This window comes from Stegostoma tigrinum, chromosome 8 (genome assembly GCF_030684315.1).
Source record: "Stegostoma tigrinum isolate sSteTig4 chromosome 8, sSteTig4.hap1, whole genome shotgun sequence".
In the NCBI taxonomy this organism is placed as follows: Eukaryota; Metazoa; Chordata; class Chondrichthyes; order Orectolobiformes; family Stegostomatidae; genus Stegostoma; species Stegostoma tigrinum.
In genome coordinates, this window is record NC_081361.1 from 41057865 (window position 1) to 41083637 (window position 25773).

Genomic DNA, 25773 nt, shown 5'->3' on the forward strand with positions numbered 1-25773 from the left:
TGCCGAAACTCACTTTACATCTCCTGCCATTCTTATATTAACTGTTTCTAGTTTCAAATTATTCCATTTGGATCTCAATTGAAATTTCACTCTTCGTGTGATTCGCTCATCCTCGGCTCAAACGTTTCAGATTATAATCTCTGACCTGATTTTATTTCCTTTTCTGACTTAGTTTTGGTTTTACTTGGTTGTTTTCACTCATTTTACATGTTCAGATGGAAGTTCTTCATAATTATATCGTTTCCAGTTCTTGGTGATCTTTCTTGTTTCACTCCCTTTGCTCCATAACATGAGCCCTTTCGTCACTCAATCTTGACTGGACCTTCCCTTCTTTTTCCCACCGTCCCTCCTTCCACTTGTTCCAAATCTATTATACTACAACATTATTGAGTTCTGATGAAAGACCACAGGCCTGACTCATTAACTGTTTTTCTTTCCACGGATACTGCCTGATCTGCTGAATATTTAACAGCATTTTCTCTATTTCAATTCTCCAGAATTTGCAGTATTTTGCTTTTGTATTAGTGTTTAGTTCACTGCACTGGTAATTACCTCCTGATTCACCATGCCAACCCTCATCTACAAGACAGTCAGGAGTGTGATGTATTACTCTTCACTTGACTGGATGGGCGCAACCTCAACTACATTTAAGAATCTGACTACATCCAGGACAAAGAAGTCATTTGATTAGCTCCCTATTGATAACCTTCCACATTCAGATTCTTGTAGCAATGCACAATGATAGCAGTGTGTACCACCTACAAGATGCACTGAAGTACCTCACCAAGACTACTCTGACATGGACACGTAGGACCTCACTGGCCTCTGCCTAGTCTTCAAGCCAGCTCTGCCATTCTAGATCACAGTTGGCTATCTATCTCCATAACACTTGATGTCTTTAATAACTCAATCTATCAATTTCTGACTTATTTAATGACTGACCTCTGCAGGTCTCTGAGATTGAGAATTCTAATGATTCACTACTCTTTGATGAAACACAAATGTGATTAAAAGCTGTAAGCTGTATCAGTCACACTGACTGTGATTCATAACCAAGTTCCATGCATATATTTTCTCCTTTACTTTCATCCATTTTTCTCATTTCTTTTTTCTTATTACTTTTCTTCCACCCTTCACACAAGTGCCTGGGAGTAGAATTTACAAGCAGTTCTTCTTGTTTTATTTGGCTGCAGGACAATACAATGCAAAAGGCCTGCTCACTCAGATTTTATAGTAGAATAAAATTGACTGTCAAAGAGGGCGCAATGATGGAACATGAGCAGGTGGAGCGATCGACTGTCAGATACAGGTGCAGTGATAAACTATGGGCACGTAGTGTGACTGATTGTCAAATACGGGCACGCCGAGGGAACATGGGTGGGTAGTGCAATTGGAATAGTGCAAGTACTAGTGGTTTAATGGAAGACAGGTGTGATAGTCTGATGTTTTCAAGCCACAATAGACATCTTCTGGACAGTTCTCTTGAGTTTAGAAGGTTAAGGGTGATCTGATCAAAATCTTCAATATATTAACAGGAAAAGACAGGGTGGATAAAGGGAACCATTTTCCTTGGTTGGGGATTCTACAACTAGGGGGCATAGTCTGAAAATTATGGCCAGACAATTCAGCAGATATGTTAGGAACTGTTTCTACATGTTTGGAAATCCTTTCCATAAATCTAGTGGATGCTAGATCAGTTGTTAATTTTAATTATAAGATAGTTTTTTTAAGGGATATGGGCCAAAGGCAGGCATATGGAGTTAAGCCACAGAGATCTCATGGAGTGGCAGTGGAACGCACTCAAGGAGCTGAAAGGCTTACTCCTGTTCTTACGTTCCTGCCTTCAAGGTAGAACTATAAGACTTTATAGAAATCTGTTACAAACAATCTTTGACTTCACAGAGTGGTGACTTTTCACCACAGTGATGTTGATGGACTGTACTAATAAATCAGTTGCAACTAACGTAAGAGTTATTTGAATATCAAGGTAATTGTCAAAAATAGTCAAATCTCACTGTGAAACTAGAGGTGTACTCCTCTCATTCTTCAACCTGAACTCCAAACCTAATTAATAGGGGAAATGTAATTGATGTTATTGTGTTCTAACTTTTGAGGCCTAGAGGGATGATATACTTCATTGGTGGGTACTTCCAATTTTACCATTTTGTAATCTTTTGCATCATTAATTTTTCTTCATTGTTGTTACAATGTGAACATACTTGCAATTTTCAAAGGCTTTGTCAGGAAATTCTGAAACATCTGGCAGATTTCACATTTGATTTTGGAAACAATTGAATATATTATCATTTCTGGCAATGTGAATTATCTGCCACACACCTTTTGCTTGTTGGTTGTTCAATACCACTGAAATAAACTGAATTCTTACTTTGGTCTGAACAATAACGAATGATGCTTTCTGCCTTTCAAAGAGGACAAGCATCATGATGGGTAGCACATTACAGTGCAAAATATATTAATTAAATATATAATTATTAGTCCTGTGACATGCGATTCTTATTTACACCTTGCAAAAAGACGAACAAATTAAATCATAGGTCATGTGCTTCAATCTATTACATTAATCAAACAGCATAGAAGTTCTTGGATATCTTGGCCAATATTTATCTCTCACCTCAACATTACATGCAGGTTAACTCGTCATACATCCCCTGTTGTTGCTGGACCTTGCGATGTTGCCACATTTCCATCACAACATCGAGAGCACAAGAATCATTGTTCATTGACTATGAGATAACACGGTGTGAAGCTGTTTGAACACAGCAGGCCAAGCAGCATCAGAGTAGCAGGAAAGTTTGACGTTTCAGGTCGATGCTGCTTGGCCTGCTGTGTTCATCCAGCTTCACACCGTGTTATCTCAGATTCTCCAGCATCGGCAGTTCCTACTATCTCATTGACTATGAAGTACTTTGAGCAAACTTGAAGTTATGAAAGCCATTATATAAATGCAATTTATTATAGGTGACAAAAAACTCAGACTAGAGCCTCAGGGTGATGGAGGAAGATTCTGGTAAAATTGAAAATCTACATAAGTGCCCCAGTGTGACCCATGAGAGCCAAATTTGCAAGTAGTTGTAAGTGTATGAAATTGGTTTGATAATTCCAACTCTGCATTATCCTGCATCAAGTGGGACTTTAGGTGGATGACTGTTTAGAAACACTAAAGGTCAGATAGCGTTTGCTATACACTTAACCTGTTCAAAAATAGCAGCATGATTTCACCCTGCAATTGACTGAAATAATGACCTCGTGGTAAGAGCCCAATGACAGGTGTTGAATTTTAAGGGGATCATGTTTATGTTCTGAGGTTTGCCTGACAACATGCCTGCATGATGTGGCTATTAAGAATTAAAAAGAGGCCTGAGTTGTTTGCTGGAAAGCAAGCATAAAGTGTTCACCACTGGAGACAGTGGCAGCAGCATGTGCTTACTATGATTTGATTTTAATCTTCAGTGTTCCAGGAAAATGTTGACAATGTGGGTTGTACACAGTTATGCTTTAATCTGTCAAGCTATTTCAAACATTAAGGAGAGTTAGGGTCTTAAGGTTAGCTAATCCACATTTCTACTTGGACATAGGATGCACATGATTCACATTGCCAAACAAATGAGCTTTGAAAGATGGTGGATTTCTAAGATATCCAAGAAAACTTGAGGACAAAAGTGGACTGCAAGGATCTCGAATGGAGCAACTAGATGCTGAAATTCTCCACGTTCACAGTAACGTAGGTGGGAGCTCAGGTTCAGATTCAAAAGACCAAATTTATGAGGCTTTGAAGTAAGTCTGTGAGATTTACCCAGCTTGCACTAGATGAAGAATCTCTGGGAAAAGAGGCACGATTGTGAAAGAAGTTATGTGGTTAAATGTTACTAGGCTGGTAAAAGAAAACACTGAAGTAAACCTTTGTGAGCTAAGATCACTTTGAACTAGATTTGGAAAAATCAAATGCATATTTTAAAGTCAGTGTAAAGCATCCTGTGAAATAGGTTATTGGGTTGTGTTAAAAGTGGAAAGCTGTGTTCTGTATTTAATATGTTAGTTGTCTACAAAAATATTTATTAGTGCTGATTTTAGTCTGTATGTAGCAGTTTTTTTAAATATCAAATCTTATCTGGTCATGCTTTTCAACTATTTATTGTATTTTGAATGTACACTTAAACATTCACAGACTCAACAGGGATCATAACAAATGGGGACTCTTGTGAAATTTTGAATCCACAAACTAAGACGAACACGTTGGGTTTGGGTGTAGTTTAAATGAACAAGATCTTAGTGAGATAACAAGGTGTAGAGCTGGATGACCACAGCAGGCCAGGCAGCATCAGAGGAACAAGAAAGCTGATGTTTGGGGTCTGGACCCTTCCTCAGAAATGATTTCTGAAGAAGGGTCCAGACCTGAAACGTCAGCTTTCTTGCTCCTCTGCTGCTTGGCCTGCTGTGTTCGTCCAGCTCTACACCTTGTTATCTCAGATTCTCCAGCATCAGCAGTTCCTACTATCTCTGAAGATTTTAGTGACCTTTGCTGTTTTTATTGAAAATATTAAAATGCCTATGTCTCTTGCTGAAGCACTCCTTAAAAACGAGGATTTCTCTTTGGATACATTGATCAGTGCATTGAGTATTGGGGTTAGGATGTCATGTTGCAGCTCTAGAGGACGTTGGTGAGGCCACTTTTAAAGTACTGCATTTGATTCTGGTTGTCCTGCTATAGGAAGGATGTTGTTAAACTTGAAAGGGTTCAGAAAAGATTTTTTAAAACATTACAGGGATTGGTGGGGTTGAGCTGCAGGGAGAGCCTTAAAAGGGGCTTTTTCTCTTGAGCATCAGGGGATGAGAGGTGACCTTTTTGAGGTTTCTAAAATCATGAGGGGCGTGGATAGTATGAATAGCTATGGTCTTTTCCTCTGAGGTAGGGGAGTCCAAAACTAGAGGACATAGGTTTAAGATGAGAGGGAAAAGATTTAAAAGGGACCTGAAGGGCAATTTTTTTCATGCAGAGGGTGTTGCATATGGAATGAGCTGCCAGAGCGGTGATGGAAGCGGGTATAAATACAATATTTAAAGGCCATCAGGATGGGTACATGAATAAGAAATCTGATGGTGAATACTAATTAGTGTGGGTGTGTGTGTGTGGGGTTGGGAGACGTGTGATGTGACAGAAATGAGAAGACTGATATTCTGCACAATAGTAAAGAGACTGTAGGAGATAATATGATTCAAGGACATCAATGTGTCATCTATAAGAGTGTCTAGTGTGGTTTCAGAAAATCCTACACCAAATCGTAAGCTTCTGACAAACCAACAGCCATCTAATGAATTTATAGTGGGAAAGATTAAAAATTAATCAAATAGACAAGGGAGTTTTATATTTGAGGGTGAAATTATTCCAATTTTTGTCTGATAAAAGGCCCAAAAAAATTGAGATATGGTGTTAGCTTAATTCCCAATACTGTATCAGCAAATGGTGTGAATTTCTTTGCAGAAAGTTAATCAAATAAAAGTTTATGGTTGAAGTGTATTTCTGGAGATAATGTATCTGTTCTTATACTGAGTGAATTTAAACTGTGTCTTAGTCTGTAGATGTGTTATTGTAGTGTGGAGTCCTAATTGCTTGTTAATTACGTTGATTTTCTGTCTGAGAATGGTCTAACTGGACTCTAATATCCACATATTTGTACAACATTCAATGAAATGGATATAAAGAGGAATGTATCACCCTGATCAATAACCTTGAAAGAACATGTACTCGTCTCTGAACCTGATCTAAAAGACAATAATTTGATTGGAGGAGTATCAAAAAATCAAAAGCTGAAACATCTGTAACTGAAAAGGTGCTGAAACTTCAGTCTGATTACAAAAGAATTCTTCTTAAGCACTTTCTTCCGCTGGAGTTGTGGCCTTGAGGTGACTAAATAGATTTGATGCTGGGATCCAATCACCCTGCCACAGGTTGAATAGCTGGTGTTTGACAAGGATGCTGGGTGGGATGCTATGATCTTTGCATGCTTCACCCATTTGTATTAGGCATACACCTGGGACTTTTGGAGATGGTTGGAACTTTTGGATATGCTTCTTCTTCAATTTGGGCAGTCTTGAGAAACAGATTCCCATTAGACAGTGGAGTTTTTTGAAAGGAAAGTTTGAAAGCTTTGTTCTACAGGTACCTGTGTGCCAATGACAAAGCTCAGAGTAAAGGTTTTGGAAGTTTTTGTCTACAGATTCAAGTTCACTGATCTGGTTGACACATTCTTCTTTTTACTAACTTCAGTGGATGACATGAAAGCATCTGGTGGCAGGACATTAGTTCCCAGCTCGATCATTCTCTGAGATAAGATCAACATTGTTACTTGGTAATTTAGACATCACTAAAACAATAGCAGACCCACAGACTAAAGCACAATTTAAATTCACTGTACACAATAGAATTGTTACAGAACTTTTGACAAGCATGTGGACAATGTGGCATTCCATGCAGCTGAATGATAGAAACCAGACTCTCAGTGCTGGAGACATTGGGTTCTGAGAGGATTCTGATTTCGAGCACTTATCCTGCCAGTGGATTCACAAGAGATTTCTCCATGGATTTGAGATATCTGCTACATATTGTCCATGTCTTTGATGTATACAGAAGGACAAATAGCACTGTTGTAGACTATGAGCATGTTGCCAAGTTTGAGATCTTTGTCATCAAAATTCAGTTCTTCAAACAGCCAAATGCTGCGCAAGCACACTGGAAGTGAAGTTGAATTTCTTCGTCAATGTCTACCCTCATACTTGGGGAGTCTCATAGTAATAAGCGTTAATCCATATTGTCCAGTGGCTCACTGAATCTTGATAGTCAGGGGTCAGTGTCATGTGGTGGGAGTAAGCTTATAAGGGATCTTTTTCTTCTGAATGTTTAGCCTAAGGCCTATTTTCTCACATGAATACATCAATGATACCGAGCAAGCGTCATCTGCATTTTGTAGCTTGAATATAGTGGTTAGGGTAATCTTGGGTCTGCAGGGAATGCAGGCTGAACAGTTTTCCTTTCCATCTGTAGAGAAGCTCATATGGGTTAGAGTGTTGCAGTGATGAAGTTGAAAAAGAGCATTAGTGCAATGATGCAGCCTTGGTTAATCCCTTGTGCATTGGATGGGTGATGAATCATTTGGCAAGAATCACAACTTGCAGCAAGTTGAAGAGGGTCACAAGTTTCTGCAGGCATCCTAATTCGAGGAGGATGCTCCATAACCCCTCCTGGTTTAGAGTCAAAGACCTTTGTGAGGTTGAGGATGACCATGTGTTGAGTTACTGCTGCTCTCTGCTTTATTATTGGATCTGTTTTGATGTGAGAATCATATCCTCAGAGCCTATTAATGTTGTTGTCCTGAGGTGATACCAGATAGCATGGATGTGATAAAGGGTGCTCACCTTGAAGACTGAGTCTCAGATGAGGGGATCCTCAAAGTGCTGCTTTTAATGACTGCTGATTCTACTCTTGATGAGTGCCATCCTGTTCTTAGTTCTTGCTGCACACAGATCTCAGAAGTCCATGCAGTGGAGAAACAATTAGAGAGAACACTGGGAAAGAGGAGGCTTGTGAAAGAGGAGTGGAGCAATATTTATACTCCATTAGGAAAATTATTTAAAACAATCTAAGAATCATCAAAAAGGATGATTAGGATTTTTCTGAATGATAACTTACATAATTTAAATGAGAATTTTAAAGCAGCAAAGGAGAATTATACTGTTCTGTTTAAACTGGAGATAAATAATTCAGTGGTTTGGCTTACCGAAATGTACTTTCCCAAGTGGATAATTTTTTAAAAATCTACAGCCATGTAAGAGGGTGGAAATCAAGCCTTACACCTTGGACCAAATAGTTCATAAACTGATTCTAAAGAAAAACAAAAGGACTTATTAAAACCAGATGAGGAGTTGTGACAGGATTTTTTTCAATTTGCATTTCAAACCTAATGGAATTCAAAAATCACAGATTGTTATTTACAAACATTCTTGATAAAAGCAACCCAAACTGAAGTGATTGGAATATCTTTTAACTATGTCATGGAAAAGCTGTGCAACTTACTCAACATGAGAAAGGGGATTTACTGAAACATGTAGGAGAAGGCAAAGCCACGAGCAGTAAAGAGAATTCTCATTTATAGGGAAGAACTTTAAATATCTACAAAATTTAACTTCTCTTTAACTTCTAACCTTGGTCGATTACAGGCTATATTTTGTGATACTGCCAAGACAGTTTAAAAGCAAAATGTGACCGCACAGGGAGAGAAGACTATCTGTACAGAATATAGTGTTAGTTATTAAAATATGGAGAATGTTATAAGTTTTTAGATAGTCTTTTTGAAACCTTGTCACTATAGTGATGACTTTTCATGTCTTGGGTACAGGTGTTACAAATGAGGTTTGTAGGATTATGATGTTTTGAAAATACGACTTTGGAGTAAAATGAACAAGGTCATATACCTGTACTCAAGTCTTCTTGCAATAGGCCTGGATGATGTGGCCGTTACAGATTAAAAGGGAGCTTAGGATTGCTGCTGCAAAGATGTTAGGTGGGGACAGCAGCAGTTGCAGTTTACATTAGTTAGACCTTTGGTCTCAGAGGTCCCAAGAAGGTATTGAAAATGTCAGGTTTAATAAAAAGTTATGCTTTAATCTGTTCATTTACTTCCAAGATAAAAGTCAATTAGGGTTTCAAGGCCAGTTAATCAGCTTTTCTACAGGGCCCATGGATTCATGTTGCCATGAGATGGGCTCTGAAAGAGGAAGGATTTCTAGGGATGTCCATGATCTCTGAGATATAGGCTGTCTGCCAGGAATTGGGAAAGAGCAGCAAGAGATTGAAAGTCTTTATACTTCACCACACAGCAAGGCAGATGGAAACTTGCTTTGGATTGAATAGTCCAATTTCATGAGAATTTAAATAAGGCTTGAAAATCTGCCAAGCTTACTTGAGAGGGAGAATTGTGTTCTATTCTATAGTAAAAACACAAGTTGCCTTCAAAATATTGTTTGATCGATTGTACTTCTAGTCTACTTGTTAAAATTAAAGTCTTAAAAACATGAAATCTTGTTGAGTCATCCTTTCTGGCAATTATTTGGAAGTTTCAATTCTTTTTAACAGTTATCAGTTTCTACTTGGATAATAGCAATATGCCATTTTAAAGCAACACTGTTTTTATGCAGAAAAATTTGCTAAATCTTTTCTATATCTTAAACACACCTACTGTATATACGAAAATTCAACATACATTGTTCAGGCCCTTACTCTACAAATCAATATTATTGAAACTGTCTCTTTCTTAAGACAACACTTCCTAAGTGTAAGAAAACATGAAACAATGAAAAGAATAATAACAAGCCCACCATGCCTCCCCCTTCAATAGGTAACACAGATTTCTTCCACCACATGGTCTTTATAACCTATTAAATTTCAAAGAAAATGACCAGGAAATTCTGGAGCACTCAGTGAATTATGTTCAGCTCTGATCAGCTGCATTCCACAGGTGACTTAACCATAGTCCCCTCTCCCATAAAATTGAAGTATTTTTAAACATTTTATCTCTCTAACCTCAATTGTTAATTAATAAGCTGACATAACTCAATGAAATCTGTTTCACTGTGAAAGAAAATAAAATTTCTATGGTTCCATTTGAGTATAATTGAAATGTTTTAATTATTACAGCTTTACCAATATTCACCATCTCCGATTGTCCTATCTGACATCCTCCACGTTCAGAGGAGAGATGGGAAAAGATTATTATCGGTAATCATTTCTGAAATTATCAACTTGATCAGGTCCTCCCTCTCACCTCAGTTTTCTCGACTGAGACACCATAATGGTAATAATAGCACGAGTGCTAACTTAAGAGAGTTCGTTAGCTACATTCCAGTACTCCTCTTAACTCCTGTTTAACAATGAACAGGAACTAGTTCAGGAATAGATTCCCGAATCGAACGCTGGCATTTACAGAACGCATTAAATATAGTGAAAACCACAAAGCGCAGTCAAGCATTATTAATTAAACAACAAAACCAGAACTGAGGAAGGGTCACCGGACCAGACACGTTAGCTCTGATTCTTTTTCTTCACAGAGGCTGCCAGATCTGCTGAGTTTTTCCAGCAACTTCTGTTTTTGTTCCTGATTTACAGCATTCGCAGTTCTTTCGGTTTTTATTCATTATTAAACAACATTTGATACTGCGGTATAAATCTGATCTTAATCGTATAAATACATTCACCTCTTTCTGTACCAATACCAAGTCAATTGTCACGCATGTAGCTGCAGTCCACTTAATTTTCAGAATCCACAAATAAATGAATACTACGATCCCAACAGCCCCGCCCTAGTTCATTTACAGCCACAGCGCAGATTTGAAACTGCATCAAGATATATGAAGTCTGATTAGCTAAGAGACTGTTGTTTTGTTCATTGTATAATGGTTCCCTGAGGGAATGGCACAAACATTTATATTTTGTTTATAAAAATCTAGACAAACTAGTTTGCCACTTGTGATGACTGCTTTGTCTGTTACGGCACGCTGCAGGGTTCCTGCACTTTGCAACTCACTCCCTGACTCAGCCTAAATAGCAACTTGCTGACGTGTCACACTTTGTTCAGAAGCCGCAACTGGGTTAAACGCACTACACTTATTAATGTAAAGGCTCTTCATGTCGTCATGGCCAGTCACGGAGCCCCGAAGGAGCTTTTACTCTGACAAAACAATCTTTCAATTGATGCCGAGTCATCATGAGTGCGGCAGATGATTGACAGTTTCATCACATACAAACCCCTGTGCTATCTGGCTTCCTATTGGTGGTTTCACCAGAAGGTTGCAGCGACTGTGGGAACTGCCCATCAGAGTTTCGTATCCGAGTGGATGTAGGAACTGTCACTCTGCGGTCCTCCGTTCCAGTTGGTTAGCTGTGTTGTCACTCCGTGCGCGTGCCGCCAATTGGCTGGAGATGGGCGGGAGCTGTCATCGTGTTTCTGCTTGCGAGAGAGGGAGGCCATGGCCTGCTGAAGATCGAGCTGATAGAGAGCCCACAGAGAACGGGTAAGGGGGGGGTAATTTATCTGACTGCGGCCGGGTGGAGTCAGAGCGGCAGATTCTTTCCGTGACTAGGGAACAATCAGGAATATAAACGTTAATAACGACTCGGAGACTATCACCCGCGGTTAGTATGTCCGAGAGATAATGCTACCATCACTTGGTGTATCTGTACTCACTACAGCATACATTGATGCAGCTATTCCTTGAGTTATGTGGCGGTGAGGTCGGGGAAGGGGACGATGAGCCTGGGCCTTAGCCTCGGTTGAAGCCAGAATTACGTTATGGAGGCCTTTTCCTCGCTCCTCCATTAAATCAAGTGGCTGGAGCTTCCTTTGGCCTGTTCAGCCCTGACCCTCAGAAATTATCAAATAGTTCATCTCCAGCAGGGCTCGCACTCTGAGCCTCAAAACAAAGTTACTGGAGACAGTAGGAACTGCAGATGCTGAAGAATCTGAGATAACAAGGTGTAGAGCTGGATGAACTCAGCAGACCAAGCAGCATTATCTCAGATAATCCGGCATCTGAAGTTCCTACTATCTCTGAAACAATTTTAACCCCACTGCGAAGCCTCAATGCTGCTTGGCCTGCTGTGTTCATTCAGATCTACACCTTGTTATGACAAAGTTACAGTAAGTAGCTTGTTATTGAAACACTAGTCAGATTGTAATTGTGTGTTGTGTGTGTATATAAACGTGTATTATTGTAAAGAGGCATTGCGTGTGGAGGGATCTTGTGCGAAGTTCACCTGCTGCCGAAAACAGGATTTTGTTCCCTTGCTTGTTAACGTTTTGTGATCATTTATTATTTGTGTTTCATCGTTGAGTTTCCAGTCCTGGGGGACTCGCCTAAATTCTGACAGGTTAGGAGTTTGATAGCTTTGAATGAATTGCATCACTTACTCCAGTGTTATTTGATGTTTGACTACACTAGACATTTGAAGACTAAACTGGGTGATTTTGAGCTGCTAAAATATCTATTATTTATGTTGAGCAGTAATCACCTTTGTCAGAACTTCTCTCTAAATTGAGCAGCCTTTTTTAAAACCAAAACTGAAATTGCAGTATGTAATCATTGGTTAAAGCAATTCCGCAATATCAAACAGCAATAAAATTTGACCCGAGATAATGGAAACTGCAGATGCTGGAACATCCAAGATAACAAAGCATGGAGCTGGATGAACACAGCAGGCCAAGCAGCATCTTAGGAGCACAAAATTTGACCTATCCGGTTATCATAAACTATCGGACCAAAATGTGTATGGATGACAATTTCTGACTAAAGCTGCTGATAGAGTGAGCTTCAACTTCAAAGAACACACGATGATTCAACTGTACTGGAATGTTCAGTTACAGAAATTTAGATTTTAACAGGACTGACCGGACGTGGGTTCATACAGATGCTTAATTAGAGAGTGATTGTCTTCACATTCTAGCAGTCAGGAGGGTAAGTGTTCAAGCTCCACTCCAAGACTTGTCAGTTTATGCTTTTCAGGGCAGAACTGAAGGAGAGTGTACTAATTTATAGTCAAATGCTGTATCTGTTTATCCTAAAGTACAAGGTACTGAAGCTTTAAGTACTTACTTACAGATTTGTGCATGCAGTAGTATTTTAAGTGTGCAGGTAAAAAAGCATGTTATAATCAACCCAAATTTTTTGGATTCCATAGGACAATTCTGAATATACTTCCAAATTCAAATTCCCAATACAATTCATATATACCTGTTCATTCCTTTTCAAAATATCCATTTATGACAGGCTCAGTTCAACAGTATCAGAGATAATGGGAACTGCAGATGCTGGAGAATTCCAAGATAATAAAATGTGAGGCTGGATGAACACAGCAGGCCAAGCAGCATCTCAGGAGCACAAAAGCTGACGTTTCGGGCCTGGACCCTTCATCAGAGAGGTCTGATGAAGGGTCCAGGCCCTAAACGTCAGCTTTTGTGCTCCTGAGATGCTGCTTGGCCTGCTGTGTTCATCCAGCCTCACATTTTATTATCTCAGTTCAACAGTAACCTGATTATGCCTTGTTCACTTGCAACATTTCTAAAAATAACTTTATTTTTATACAACATTTTCACATAATAAAATGTTCTAAGGTACTTCACAAAAGCAATTGTTTATATGAGATTGCCACATAATGAGATTAGGGAAGGTGATCATAAGCTTACTCAGAGGTCATTTTTTAAAGGAGCGCATTGGAAAAGAGAAAGCAAGGTAAAGAAGAGGAGAAGTTTACACAGTATATCCCAGAGCTTAGGGTTTAGGAGCTGAAGGCATGATGTTTTGAGTGCTGAACATTTCAAAACATGACACATCGTAAAGTATCTTGAATACAAAGTAAATAAGAGAATTCTGGATAAACACTTTGCTCAGTACAAGCCCATATGATTTGGTTGCCACAGAATTCAAACAGAAGCCCATTAAGGTGGGGGCATTACTTTTTAATCACCTTTTCACAATATCTCTCTGATGAATGGTAGCTGCTGTTTGAAACTCAGAAACCAAGGAGCTGTCATGGGAAAGCATGTTGAGCTGTTTTGTACTAATGACCAAGCAGGATGCTTTTGAGAGTTCAGTTTCTATTCAACAGAACAGAGTGGGCATGGGGTGGGTTTATTTAGTGGAACATCAGAGTCATCAAGGTGTATTTTGGTCATTGAATTCAGAAAACTTGAACATGGAGTGGAATGATTATCACAGGTCACTTTTTTGTAGCAGGAGGAAGTGAAGCTCTGGATGATTAGAATTGACCATTGGACTGTTCCTTTTCATGGTATCTATCTACCAGAAGTGTGGGTCTCATTTGTCATGTTTCATAAGGCCTACTTCATTTGCATTAGTTTCAGGTTTTTGTTGCAGCAAAACTCTTCAAATATAAAATCTTCTTCTTTGGTTCCTTTGAACATTGTGATGTTATCAGTCCATACAGGAGTTATAACAGTGGCCACCAACGGTGGAGCAATTTGAAACTAATAATGTTCAACTGGCTAAAATTAGAGGAGCATACTTGGCTAGAGAACATAGGGAGAATGCCAAGTCAAGGACAGATCTGTTTAAAAAGAATAAAAATTTTAAAATCAAGGCATTACTTGTTTGGGAGCCAAATTTGATTAACAATGCGATTTGGTTGCATTAGAACAAAGGAGACAGAATTTTGAGTGATTTCAAATATAGAGGGTAGGATGTGGGAGGCTGACTAGGATGCTATAGAATAACAAATTCTGGACATAACACGTGAGTTTCAGCAAAGATCTGAGGCACCACAGAGTTGGGCGATGTTGTAGAAATGGAAATATACAACCTTGGTGTGAATAAGTATTTGAAAGCTCATCTTGCCTCAAATATGACACAGGTTGCAAGCAGTCTGATTTACTGTCAGACAGCTGACAAGGAGAGGCATAGAGCCAAAGTGGCAGGAAGCAGAAATTGTGATGAGGACTAATGAGTTATTTCAGTATCCTCAGTATTGAATTGGAGGAAATTCTGTCCATCTAGGACTAGTTGATAGAGAAGCAGTTTGATTTCAAAACAGGAGAGGAGTTGTGAGAGGTGCTAGTATTTTAACTGGGAGTCATCAACATACTTGTGAAAAGAGACATGTTTTTGGATTATGTCACTGAAGAGCTGCGTGTGGATGTGAATTGAGGGTTCTTGAATGCTGGAGTGGATCCTTGACAGAAACCAGAGGTCATAGTGAAAGATTGGAAAGATAAACCATTGTTGGAAATTTTCTGGCCATGATTGGATAAATATGAGTGGAACCAGTTGAGAACAGTCGCACGTACCTAAATGACAGTGGAGAGATAGTTTTAGAGGAGAACGGTACAGTTAACTATCGAGTTTTGACATAACACCAGCGCTTCACCGGAGGCTCACTGATGATGTTACCTAGAATGGTGACGAAACGTCTGAAAACGAACCTTCCAGCTCAGCGAGCAAACTTACACCCACAGTTAACTATGTTGAAATATAGGAAAGTATAGTTTGCCTGCATGTAGAATGTAATTTGTGATTTTTTTTTAAGGAGAGTTGTGTTGATGCAGTAGTATTTGTAGAATCCTGATTGTAGACATTCACATTTAGAGTTTTGGGAAAGATGGGCCCAAATTTGGTAAGTGGAAACACTTTGAAGGATTTGGGAGATGTATGAGGCATTGGTTTGCAAGGTTGGAGGAGTTGATAGTTTTTTGAAGGGGTGATGTCAGCTGTTTTGTGAAAGTGAGAGACCTGTCCTGAGAGAACTGTTTGCAATTCTATTATTCATATATGTTGTAAATTAAACTCGTATATCACTCTTGTTGAATGACACAGGGAAATGTGACATTTTCCCAACCATTTCAAAGATTTTGCTTTCCATTTGTTATATGCCTTTGCCAAAGTCACCAGGTCATTTTAATTATACTAGAGCCAGCCAGTAAACATGTAGATGTTACCTCAGTTGGGAAGTTAATTTAACCCTTTCAGTTTAAAGGTAAATATGAGATTGTGTTGAACAATCTAGCTGTTTGTTTCTGCAAATTAGTCTTTTCCTATCCATGTCTATCCATGTCACATTGTTGCATCATCAGGGAACTTTTAAGTGAGATTTTGTGTCCAGATCCTAACGATCTGTTCAGGTGATGTTGGTCTTATTCAATGTGTCGGTTAAGTACCGAGGAGTTGTGCTCCTTGCCCAAATTAACACTTGTAACAGCATCAAAATAGATTAAATCGATCATTTGAGCAATTTGCTTTTTGAGAGATTTCACAATATGCAAATTGGTTGCCATGTTTGCAGTTCAAAAAATTACTAATTTGCTGGAAAGCATTTGGGATGTCCAGGGGATGTGAAAAGCACGATATAAATACAAGTTTAGTCATCTTCTCCAGGACCACTCAAATTTGAGAAGTTGTGATTATGTCTAAATACTGACAGAACTGAGGATGCTGTAAATCAGGAATGAAAACAAAGTTGCTGGAAAAGCTCAGCATCTGTGAAGGGAAAAACAGAGTTTCCATTTCAAGTCCAGTGACCCTTCCTGGAAACTGATGATGGTTGGGTAGACATCAGTTTAAATGCAGAAAAAAGGGGAGGGTGTGGGACCGGGAGTAAATGATAGGCTAGAGCCTAGAGAGAGAGAAGGGCAGTTGGACAGACAAAGGAGTTGCTAACAATCAGGCTGAGAGGGTGAATCGTTGTTAATAGGACGATTAGTGACAAACAACAGGGGGTGTGTAATAGCAGGTTATGCGATAATAAGGCCTGGTGTGTGGGGTAGGGAGCTGGGACATGGGAGAGTTTAGGCCCTAAAATTATTGAACTTGATATTGAGTCTAGAGGGCTGTGGGGTCCCGAAGCAGAAATAAGATGTTGTTCTTCCAGCTTGTGTTGAGCTTTGCTGGAACACTGCAGCAAGACAGAGATGTTGGCCAGGGAACAGTTTGGTGTGTTGAAGTGGCAAGCAACAGGTAGCTGAGGGTCTTCTTTGCAAGCAGGACATAATCACCCAGTTTATGCTTTGTTTCCTCAATGTAGAGGAGAGCACATTGTGAGCAGTGAATGCAATAGACTAGATTCTGGGAAGTGCAGGTGAAGAGCTGCTTCACCTGGAAGGTATGTTTGGGCCTTTGGATACTGGGGAGCGAGGAGGTAAATGGGCAGGTGTTGTACCTCCATTGGTTACAGGGGAAGGTGCCGTAGGGATGTTGGGGGTAAATGAAGTTTGGATTAGGGTGGCCTGGAGGGAATGGTCCCTGCAGAAGGCAGACAAGGGAGAGAAGGGGAAGGGAATGTATGTGATGGTGGCATCTTGCTGGAGTTGGTGGACTTGCTGGAGTTGGTGGAAATGACCTCTGATGATCTCCTGGATGTGGATGCTGGTGGGATGGTGGATAAGGACAAGGGGAACCCTATCGCTATTGCGGAGGGAAGAAAAGGGGTGAAGGCGGAAGTGCAGGAGATGGGTCGGACCTGGTTGTTGGCACTGTTGACAACGGAGCTGGGGAATCTTTGGTTGAGGAAGAGGATGGACATTTTGGAGGGTCCTTTCAACCGACCACATGGCCTGCCATTACACACCGCCTGTTGTTAGTCACTAATACTCCTCATTAACAGCTATTCCCCTTCCCAGCCTGATCGTTATCAACTCTCTGTCCAACTGCTGTTCTCTCTCTTTAGGCTCTATCCTATCATTTTCTCTCAACCCATCCCCACACCCTTTTTTCTGTGTGTAAACTGATGTTTTCCGAGCCACTATTGGTTCTGAGGAAGGGTCATCGGACCTGAAACGTTAACTCTGTTTTTTCCTTCACAGATGCTGCCAGACCTGCTGAGTTTTTCCAGCAACTTTGTTTCTGTTACAATTATTTCTCCTATTTAAGCATTGCCAATATTGTCCAAAATGAAGGAGAGGGCAAATTCGGTCTCCAGTAGTGGATAAAGAAAAGCCCTATAACCTGCACAGCATAGATATAAGTGAAAAGGGAGCAGTATATGTAATGAGGGTTGTTTGTGGATAGAAAGAAAATGTGTGTAGTGACAGCTGTTAGTGAAAAGAACAACATGTGCGATGGGAGCTGTTAGAGAATAGAGTCAAGTGTGGAGAGAACTATTAGTGAATAATGAAAGCTGAGATTTCCTTGTGTTTTGCTGAAGTGACAGCAAATGATTCGTTACTCGGGAGAGAACATTTTAAATTGCTTTAACTTATTTTCCAGAATTCATGCAGGGATATGAAGTGGGGATAACTTTATTTTAAATTTCTCTAGTAATATAGGGAAAAATCCTTGCCATACAAAAATTAACAGTGTCATGAATTGCATTTTTGATTACTATTAGTAGACTTAATAAAATTGAAATATTCCATCTACACTATTAAAAAATCTTGAGTGCACATTTGTGATGATATAGTTGTTGAATCTCTTAGCTATTCAGTTTGTGCAATCACATCATAACTTATGCTAATTTTTCCACCCAATTGTCCTGTGACCTGGAAAAGCAATGAGGAATTCAAACTGAACCATGGTGAATCTTGGAAGTGTAATCAGTCGTGACTGGAGTAGAAACTGAAAGCCAGGTGACTTCAACTATTCAGGTTCATCCAAATATTATGTTATTATGTTACTACAAACTTTCTTTAAAATAAATCATTTTCAAACTATTTTCCTCATGTTGGAGGCCAAAGATCTTCCAACAAGAAAAAAACTGTTCAAGAGCTAAGGTTAAAAGTTATAGATTGTCATGTTTTAATTCTCCATTCTATTCTTTGGCACTGGCTCACAACCTTTAGGCTGAGAACAGCTGTTGGAACTGTTATTGAACAAAATTTGACTAAGGCATGTAGGAAGAAACATTTCTGACATCTCAAAATTATGCTTTGGTCTGAATCATTTGAAAGTTAAAATTATAAACAAATTGAAACTTTTCAGAAGCAATTCTTAATCAGTTGGGGTAGTTATGCCTCTGGTTATTGGGTCCTATCCAAGTTAGAGATAGTAGCAGATACTGAAACAAGACGCATGTTCATCTGCACTGGAGACATGGGATCAGACTTTAGTTGGACAAGTCTGAAAATTTATATAGTATGCAAGGAGGTGTCCAACATTTTCCCCATTATCCCTTATGATGACATTTCACATGAAGAATGGTCACCTGGCCAAATAATCAGGTTATCTGCTCTAAGGCCATTATTTCTGGTCCTGAAAAGTGCCAGTGTAGCTCAGATTAGAAGGTGTCTCAAATGTCTGGGCAATAGGTGAAGATGGCCATTTCACTCTGCTACCATGCCACGCCAACGTGAATTATGTTCATCATGACAGTATGCTACCATCAAGCCAAAAAATGTTCTGTTTATCTCTCAAATGAGTAATAGGGGTATGTGAATATCAGTCCTGGCATGATACTAGATATGTAGGCCATACGTCTCAAAGCCTGGCAGATTGTATCAAATAATATCCTTTTGGCTATTCATAACAAGCAAGGTACTGACTGTACCCTACAAGCGCACATTTGTAAAATTTGCAACAGTCGACATTAGGTGTGATTCTGCAAATAGACAACATTTAAATTTATTTAGTGTGCAAAGAATTGAGCTGACAAACTAGGATTGTCAGCTGGACTTCCATGTTGCAAGTTTGCATGTACAGGAAGTTACATATATTAATACACAAGGCCCTGTTCTTTGTGTTCAGAGAGGATATGTACATGCAATGCTCCTGTTTCAACTCACCAAAATAGGTGCCATCCATTGGCTGGTTCATTTCTTAGGGCAATGCTTTGCAAGTTCAGTCAACCTGCCTGATTTAAATAAAATCTTGCGGTCAGCTGTCAATTGTCATTCACTGATACATTCTCCTTAGCAGTATCTCTACCAATCAGCAGTCACCTCTAATACTACATAAGTGTATCTTTCCCCCTGAGTTGCTATTCTTGTGAATTGTACTGACAAATGCAAGACAAAGAGCTTTGACAAGATGTCATTTATCAGCGCTATTATTTTGTGATTACAGGTCTTGACAGTGCTTTTTAAATCCAAAGCAATACTGATTATTGTAAGGTCTGATAATGTAAATATGAAATGTTAAAAGCATCCATTGAACTGCTCAACAGGCCATTTTGATAAGTACGTGTTCAGTATAGTCCTAGTTCAATCTCTCTGCTCTGTAATGAGTTTGATCTTTGTCCAATTGACCTAATATTTGGCTCAAAGACAAAAGAAGTGAAAAAGCAACACCTAAGTGTTCCAGTTCCTGTTTCTGGCATTCCCACTTCATAGTGCATGCATGCAGATGTGAAATGACAGCTGATTCAGTTTTAGCGTATTCATGGTTGAATAGTCTGATAACGTTTAGTACATTGGTTCGGATTTAGAATGATCCACGGATCTTTTGGAATAATATTGGGTGGAGATGGCTTCCCCTTTGATTAGTTGGTGCAAATATGAGTAAATAGGTGATAAAAGGTGTGTTCCTGGAGAAAGTTCATTTTGCATTTGGAATCCTTTCAGGTGAAAGGTGTATTGTTTTCAACTTGTGAAACCACGTATGCTGGTGCTTCTACTTACAATAAACTTCGCAACCTATAGATAATGCAAAAAATTGTTATTAATGCGGTTCGTTGAAATCACTGGAATTTATCAATGCCAGTAATGTAGAGATAATCAGCTTTGTAATTGCTGCTTCAAGAAGGGTTCTGAGGATGGGTCACTCAACCCAAAACACTAACTGTGATTTCTCTCTGCAGATGCTGCCAGTTTTGCTGAGCTTTTCCAGCAATTTCTGTTTTTTGTTTCTGATCTACAACATCCACAGTTCTTTTGGTTTTCACTTTAGAAACACAGCTGTACAGAAGCCATTAGATATCACCTAAGATTTCACTGTGGTCTGTTAAGAGCAAACGTATTGAAACAGAACTTTTAGGTGTGTTTGCGGTTATGTACAAGATGAGTTCAATTTTTATATTCCTGTCAAGAGAACAAAATCTGACCAAAGTTGCAAAGGATATACTTTATTAATAAATTGTTTCCTTTTTTCTTGGTTGCAATAACTGACAGCAGTCTGTATACATGTTTAATAACTGCTGCAGTGATTCAGCAAAATGCAACTTATGGTCGACCAAGTAATACTCAGAAAAATTAAATGCAGAAGAGTTTTTGTCATAAACCTGTCATTGAGACTTTTAAAATTACACATTTTTCAAATTACTTTGCCACCAACTCTCACAGTTTCAACTGTTCATCTTAATTGAGCAATTTCAGGGAACAAAGTACAAGAGCATTTTACGTTGTTTATGTGCGCATGGGATAAACAAAGCGGTAGAGGCCAATGTACAGTGTTAACTAGGGTGTAGAATATAGTTGTGGTGAACAGCTGGACGTAGTTTTCCAGACCGGAGGAAGGTATATTGTGGGATATCCCAATGCTCAGTACTGACTGTTTTTGGTATACATGTAATGGCTTGGATGTATGGATACTGAGTACAATTTCAAAATTTGCAGACAATGCAAAACTTGGAAATGTAGTAAAGATGAGGAAGATGATAATAGATTTCAGGAGGACAGGGGCAAGTTAATGGAATGGGTGATTGCATCGTACAAAATTCAATACAGAACAATGAAGTGATACGTTTTGGTTGGTAAAATGGGTGCTAGTATATACTAAATGGTTAATTTCAGTGATGATGAAAAAGATAAATCTGGTGTTTGTGCACAGCTTTAAAAACAGTAGGATAAGTTATCAAAATCATCTATTAAAATGTGGGATTTTAGGCTTTGTAATAGCAGCACAGGAGTGTAAAAGTCAGAGGTTGTGCTAAACCTAAATAAAAGGGCGGCATGGTGGCTCAATTGTTAGCACTACTGCCTCACAGCACCAGGGACCCGAGTTTGATTCCACTCTTGGGTGGCTGATGTGAGGAGTTTATTTTCACTCTGTCTGTGTGGGTTCCCTCCAGGTGCACCAGTTTCCTCCCATTGCCCAAAGATGTGCAGGTCAGTTCTGTGGAAGGGTCACTGGACCTGTAACATTAACTCTGCTTTTCCTTCACAGATACTGCCAGACCTGCTGAACTTTTCTAGAAACTTTGTTTTTGTGCAGGTTAGATGGATTGGCCATGCTAAACTGCCCACTGTAACCAGGGGTGTTTAGGTTAGGTGGAGTAGCCTAGGGAAATGTAGGGTTACAGGGACAGGGTAGGGAGGTAGGTCTGGGTGAGATACTGTTCAGAGGGATGGTGTGGATTTGAGGGGCCGAATAGTTTGCTTTAACTCATACGGATTCTATGATTCTAACACTGGCTTGGGCTGCAGTCAGATTCTAGGATCTGCATTTCAAGAAAGCTGTGAATGATTTAGAGAGAGTACATAAGAATTTGTTCGAATGGTTCCCAATGGAATTGCAGTTGTGAATTAATTGGAAAAGATTAAATTTTCTCTATAGAAGTACAGAAAGATAAATGGAGACTTGGTTATAGGGGATTAAAATGATGAATTTTGACAGTATAAGTAAAAAGAAACTGAAGGCTTGATAATCAGAGCATAATTTTTCATTGTTCACTTAAAATTATTGAATGCATTTAAAATTCTCAGGAGTCAGCTGTAATTGCTATACATTGATTTAGTTTTCAAAGTTTGGAAACCCTTGTAGTTTCTATGCAGAATGCTGATGGATTTCTTTTAAATAGACACCTAACATTCATATTGAAACTTCCAGCTTCCACATTACCCTTCCCCTGACAGTACTGCATTGAAGAACAGGATGCACTTATAATTATGTTTCATGTCTGAGGACACAAGAAGAATTGCTGTAAACTAATAGAAGTAATTAAATTGACACCATGTAAATATTTTTAATCTATTCCAGGAGTTGGAAGCATGCAAATGTGTGAATGTACATGTGAGGAATACACATTCTACACCCAGAGACAGGGGAGACATGACATGTGACGTTTGTACCTGTTTAATTTACCCTTGAGATAAATGTGCTTTGCGTGCTGCTGGTGCACATGCACAAGCTGCTGTTCAGACAGGAGAGCTGTAGTGTGCAGTCACACTGAATCATTGTTTAAATGGAGAATAATAACTTGGATTGACTTTGTTTCTCTGATACATATGATCAAAGATTTTAATCCTAAGAAAGACACATACTCATCCCAGAAGTAATAATCAATCCAATTAGTTTTCCTTTGTATTCCGTCCCATTGTGGGGCCTGATCATACATGCTTACTTTTCAGCAAGCCAGCAATGATTAGTATTTGTGGGCGATCTAATTTGCTCCCCCATCCTTATTACCATTGTTATGGCTATTCAGATTTCGATACCCTCAGTCTCTTGTACTCTTGTCCCATTCCTCCTTCTCTTGTGTACACCTCTCTTCCTTGCTAATTTGTTGCCTCCATTTCCTGCATCAATTATCTTTTTGGATTGTGATACATCAAACTTATTTCAAGTTGAATTCTTAAGAATGAGATGAGATTGCAATGCCACAATTCACATGGATTTAAACATAGATACTGGAGATCAAACAAGTTTTTGTTTTAGAACATAGAACATTACAGCACAGTACAGGCCCTTCGGCCCTCGATGTTGTGTCGACCTGTCATACCGATCTCAAGCCCATCTAACCTATGTGCTTCCATGTGCTTCCATATGCTTATACAATGACGACTTAAATTCTAAAGTTGGTGAATCTACTACCGTTGCAGGCAAAGCGTTCCATTCCCTTACTACTCTCTGAGTAAAGAAACTACCTCTGACATCTGTCCTATATCTTTCACCCCTCAATTTAAAGCTATGCCCCCTCGTGCTTGCCGTCACCATCCTAGGACAAAGGCTCTCCCTATCCACCCTATCTAACCCTCTGATTATTTTATGTCTCAATTAAGTCACCTCTCAACCTTCTTCTCTCTAATGAAAACAGCCTCAAGTCCCTCAGCCTTTCCTCGTAAGACCTTCCCTCCATACCAGGCAACACCCTAGTAAATCTCCTCTGCACCCTTTCCAAAGCTTCCACATCCTTCTTACAATGCGGTGACCAGAACTGTACACAATACTCCAAGTATGGCCGCACCAGAGTTTTGTACAGCTGCAGCATAACCTCTTGGTTCTGGAAATCGATCCCTCTATTAATAAAAGCTAAAACACTGTATGCCTTCTTAACAGCCCTGTCAACCTGGGTGGCAACTTTCAAGGATCTGCGTACGTGGTTTTGGTCTGATTTATGCAATGAAAATGTTAGTTAAAAATTTTCAGTAGATTGTTATAAATGCTTGGTATTGTAGTAACACTGGCATTCCGATGTCACTTGTGCAAAACCTTGCACTTGATAAAGCGAGTACGTTCAAAAAAAATTGAGGTTCCCAGTTATTCATTGACAAGTATGAAACATGGCGCATTACTAAATCAAATGGACTAGGTCTAATCCTTGTGCTGAAGCTAACTGCTTAGTTGAAGTAGCCAGTGCTGCTGTAATAGCTTCAACATCTTGGATTAAGAAAAAGAATAAATCAATTTTTTCTGCTTGTGTACACTGATAACGTTTGTTTGTGGATGGGATCAAACTGTGAAATGCTATTGTTTCATAAAAAAATAGCAATTTGGCAGTCAGCATAAACTTTGTATCTTCCTGGTCTACATGGCTGAGTGCCATGCCACACTTGTATCCTGAGTCACGAGGAAAACTAAGGAAAATATTTATTCATCCCTTTATCACTCCTCCTTTCCTGAAACCGCTGACTCATGCTATTACTGTAATCCTTCAATACCTTCTTCAGACAATTGTGCATTTCTAAACAGTGAATATTGGAAAGACCTACACTAGTTAAGAATATCCTAAGTTGATCTTTTATTCACTTGTGGGCGTCACTGGCCGGCCAGCATTTATTGCCCTTGACATGGATGTAGTGAGCTGCTTTATTGACTTGCTGCAATCTGAGTGTGTAGTTTGACCCACAATGCTCTTAGGGAGGAAATTCCAGGATTATACCTTTAATGACCATGAAGGAACAGCAATATATTTCCAAGTCAGGATGGCTTGGAGGGGAACTTGCAGGTGGTGGTGATCCCATGTGTCCGCTGCCCTTGTCCTTCTAGACGGAAGTGGTTGGGGGTCTGAAAAGTGCTGTCTGAAGAGCAGTGATGAGCTTCTGCGGTGCATCTTGTAGATAGTACACACTGCTATGACTGAGTGTCACTGGTGGAGGAAGTGAATGCTTCTGGATGTGCCAGTTAAGTGGGCTGCTTTGTCCTGGATGGTGCATTGGTGGAGCTGCACTTATCCAGGCAGGAGTATCCCATCACACTGCTGACTTCTGCTGTGCAGATGGTGGGCAGACTTTGGGGAGTCAGAAGGTGAGTTGCACACCACAGTATTCCTAGCCTCTGCTAGGTCTGCTGTTCTAGCCATTGTTTATACGGTGAGTTCAGTTGAGCTTCTGGTCAATGGTAACCCCCAAGATGTTGACAGTTGGTGGGGGGGGGTGGCATTTAGTAATGTTAACACCATTGAATAAAAGGAGCAGTGGTGAGAATTGTTTGGTGCAACTGTAACTTGCCATTTATCTGCCCAGCCTAGGTATTTGCCAGATCTATTGCATTTGAACATGGTTTGCCTCAGTATCTGAGGAGTCGTGAATGGTGCTGAACATTGTGCATCCATTGGCAAATGCTGCCACTTCTGACATTCTGATGGTGGGAAGATCATTGAAGGAGTTGAAGATGTTTGGACCTAGGACACTGCCATGTGGAACCCCTGCAGAGATATCCTGGAACTGAAATGACTGACCTCCAGTAATCATAACTATCTTCCTATGTGCCAGATGTGACTTGGAGAGTTTGCCCTGATACCCATTAATTCCAGTTTTGCTAGGGCTCCTTGATGCCACAGTCAGTCAAATATGGCTGTTGCTCTCATTTTCTTGTAGGAAAGGCCGTATTGTATATGGCCTGCCCAGTTGTTGTCTCCTCTAGATTAGGGTACACAAAGTCTAATTGTATTACTCTTTTATGACTTATTTTCTTTCATTTTTTTACTTTTTCTTGGAATATGGGTGTGCTGGACAGGCCAGTGCTTGTAACTCATTCTGATTGTCTTTGAACTAGACCATCCATAGTCTTGAGTTGCCAGACCATTTCAGAGAGAAGTTGAATTACATGTAGGCCAGACCAGATAAGAGGGCAAATTTCCTCTTGTAAAGGGACATTATTAAACCAATTGAA

At 39.6% G+C, this 25773-nt stretch overlaps 1 protein-coding gene across 6 annotated transcripts in view; it reads left to right on the forward strand.

Annotated features, from left to right (window-relative positions):
- The window catches only part of LOC125456117 (kelch-like ECH-associated protein 1), a 57149-nt gene that overhangs the window by 3538 nt on the left and 27838 nt on the right, over positions 1-25773 (forward strand). The window contains exons 1-2 of one of the 6 annotated variants that reach the window (XM_059647814.1): positions 11031-11082; positions 18060-18137. The exons of 1 other annotated variant lie outside the window; for it this stretch is intronic. The gene's annotated coding sequence lies outside the window, so the exon portion shown is untranslated. 4 more of the 6 variants (XM_048538860.2, XM_048538862.1, XM_048538858.1 and 1 more) reach the window with 4 other exon arrangements.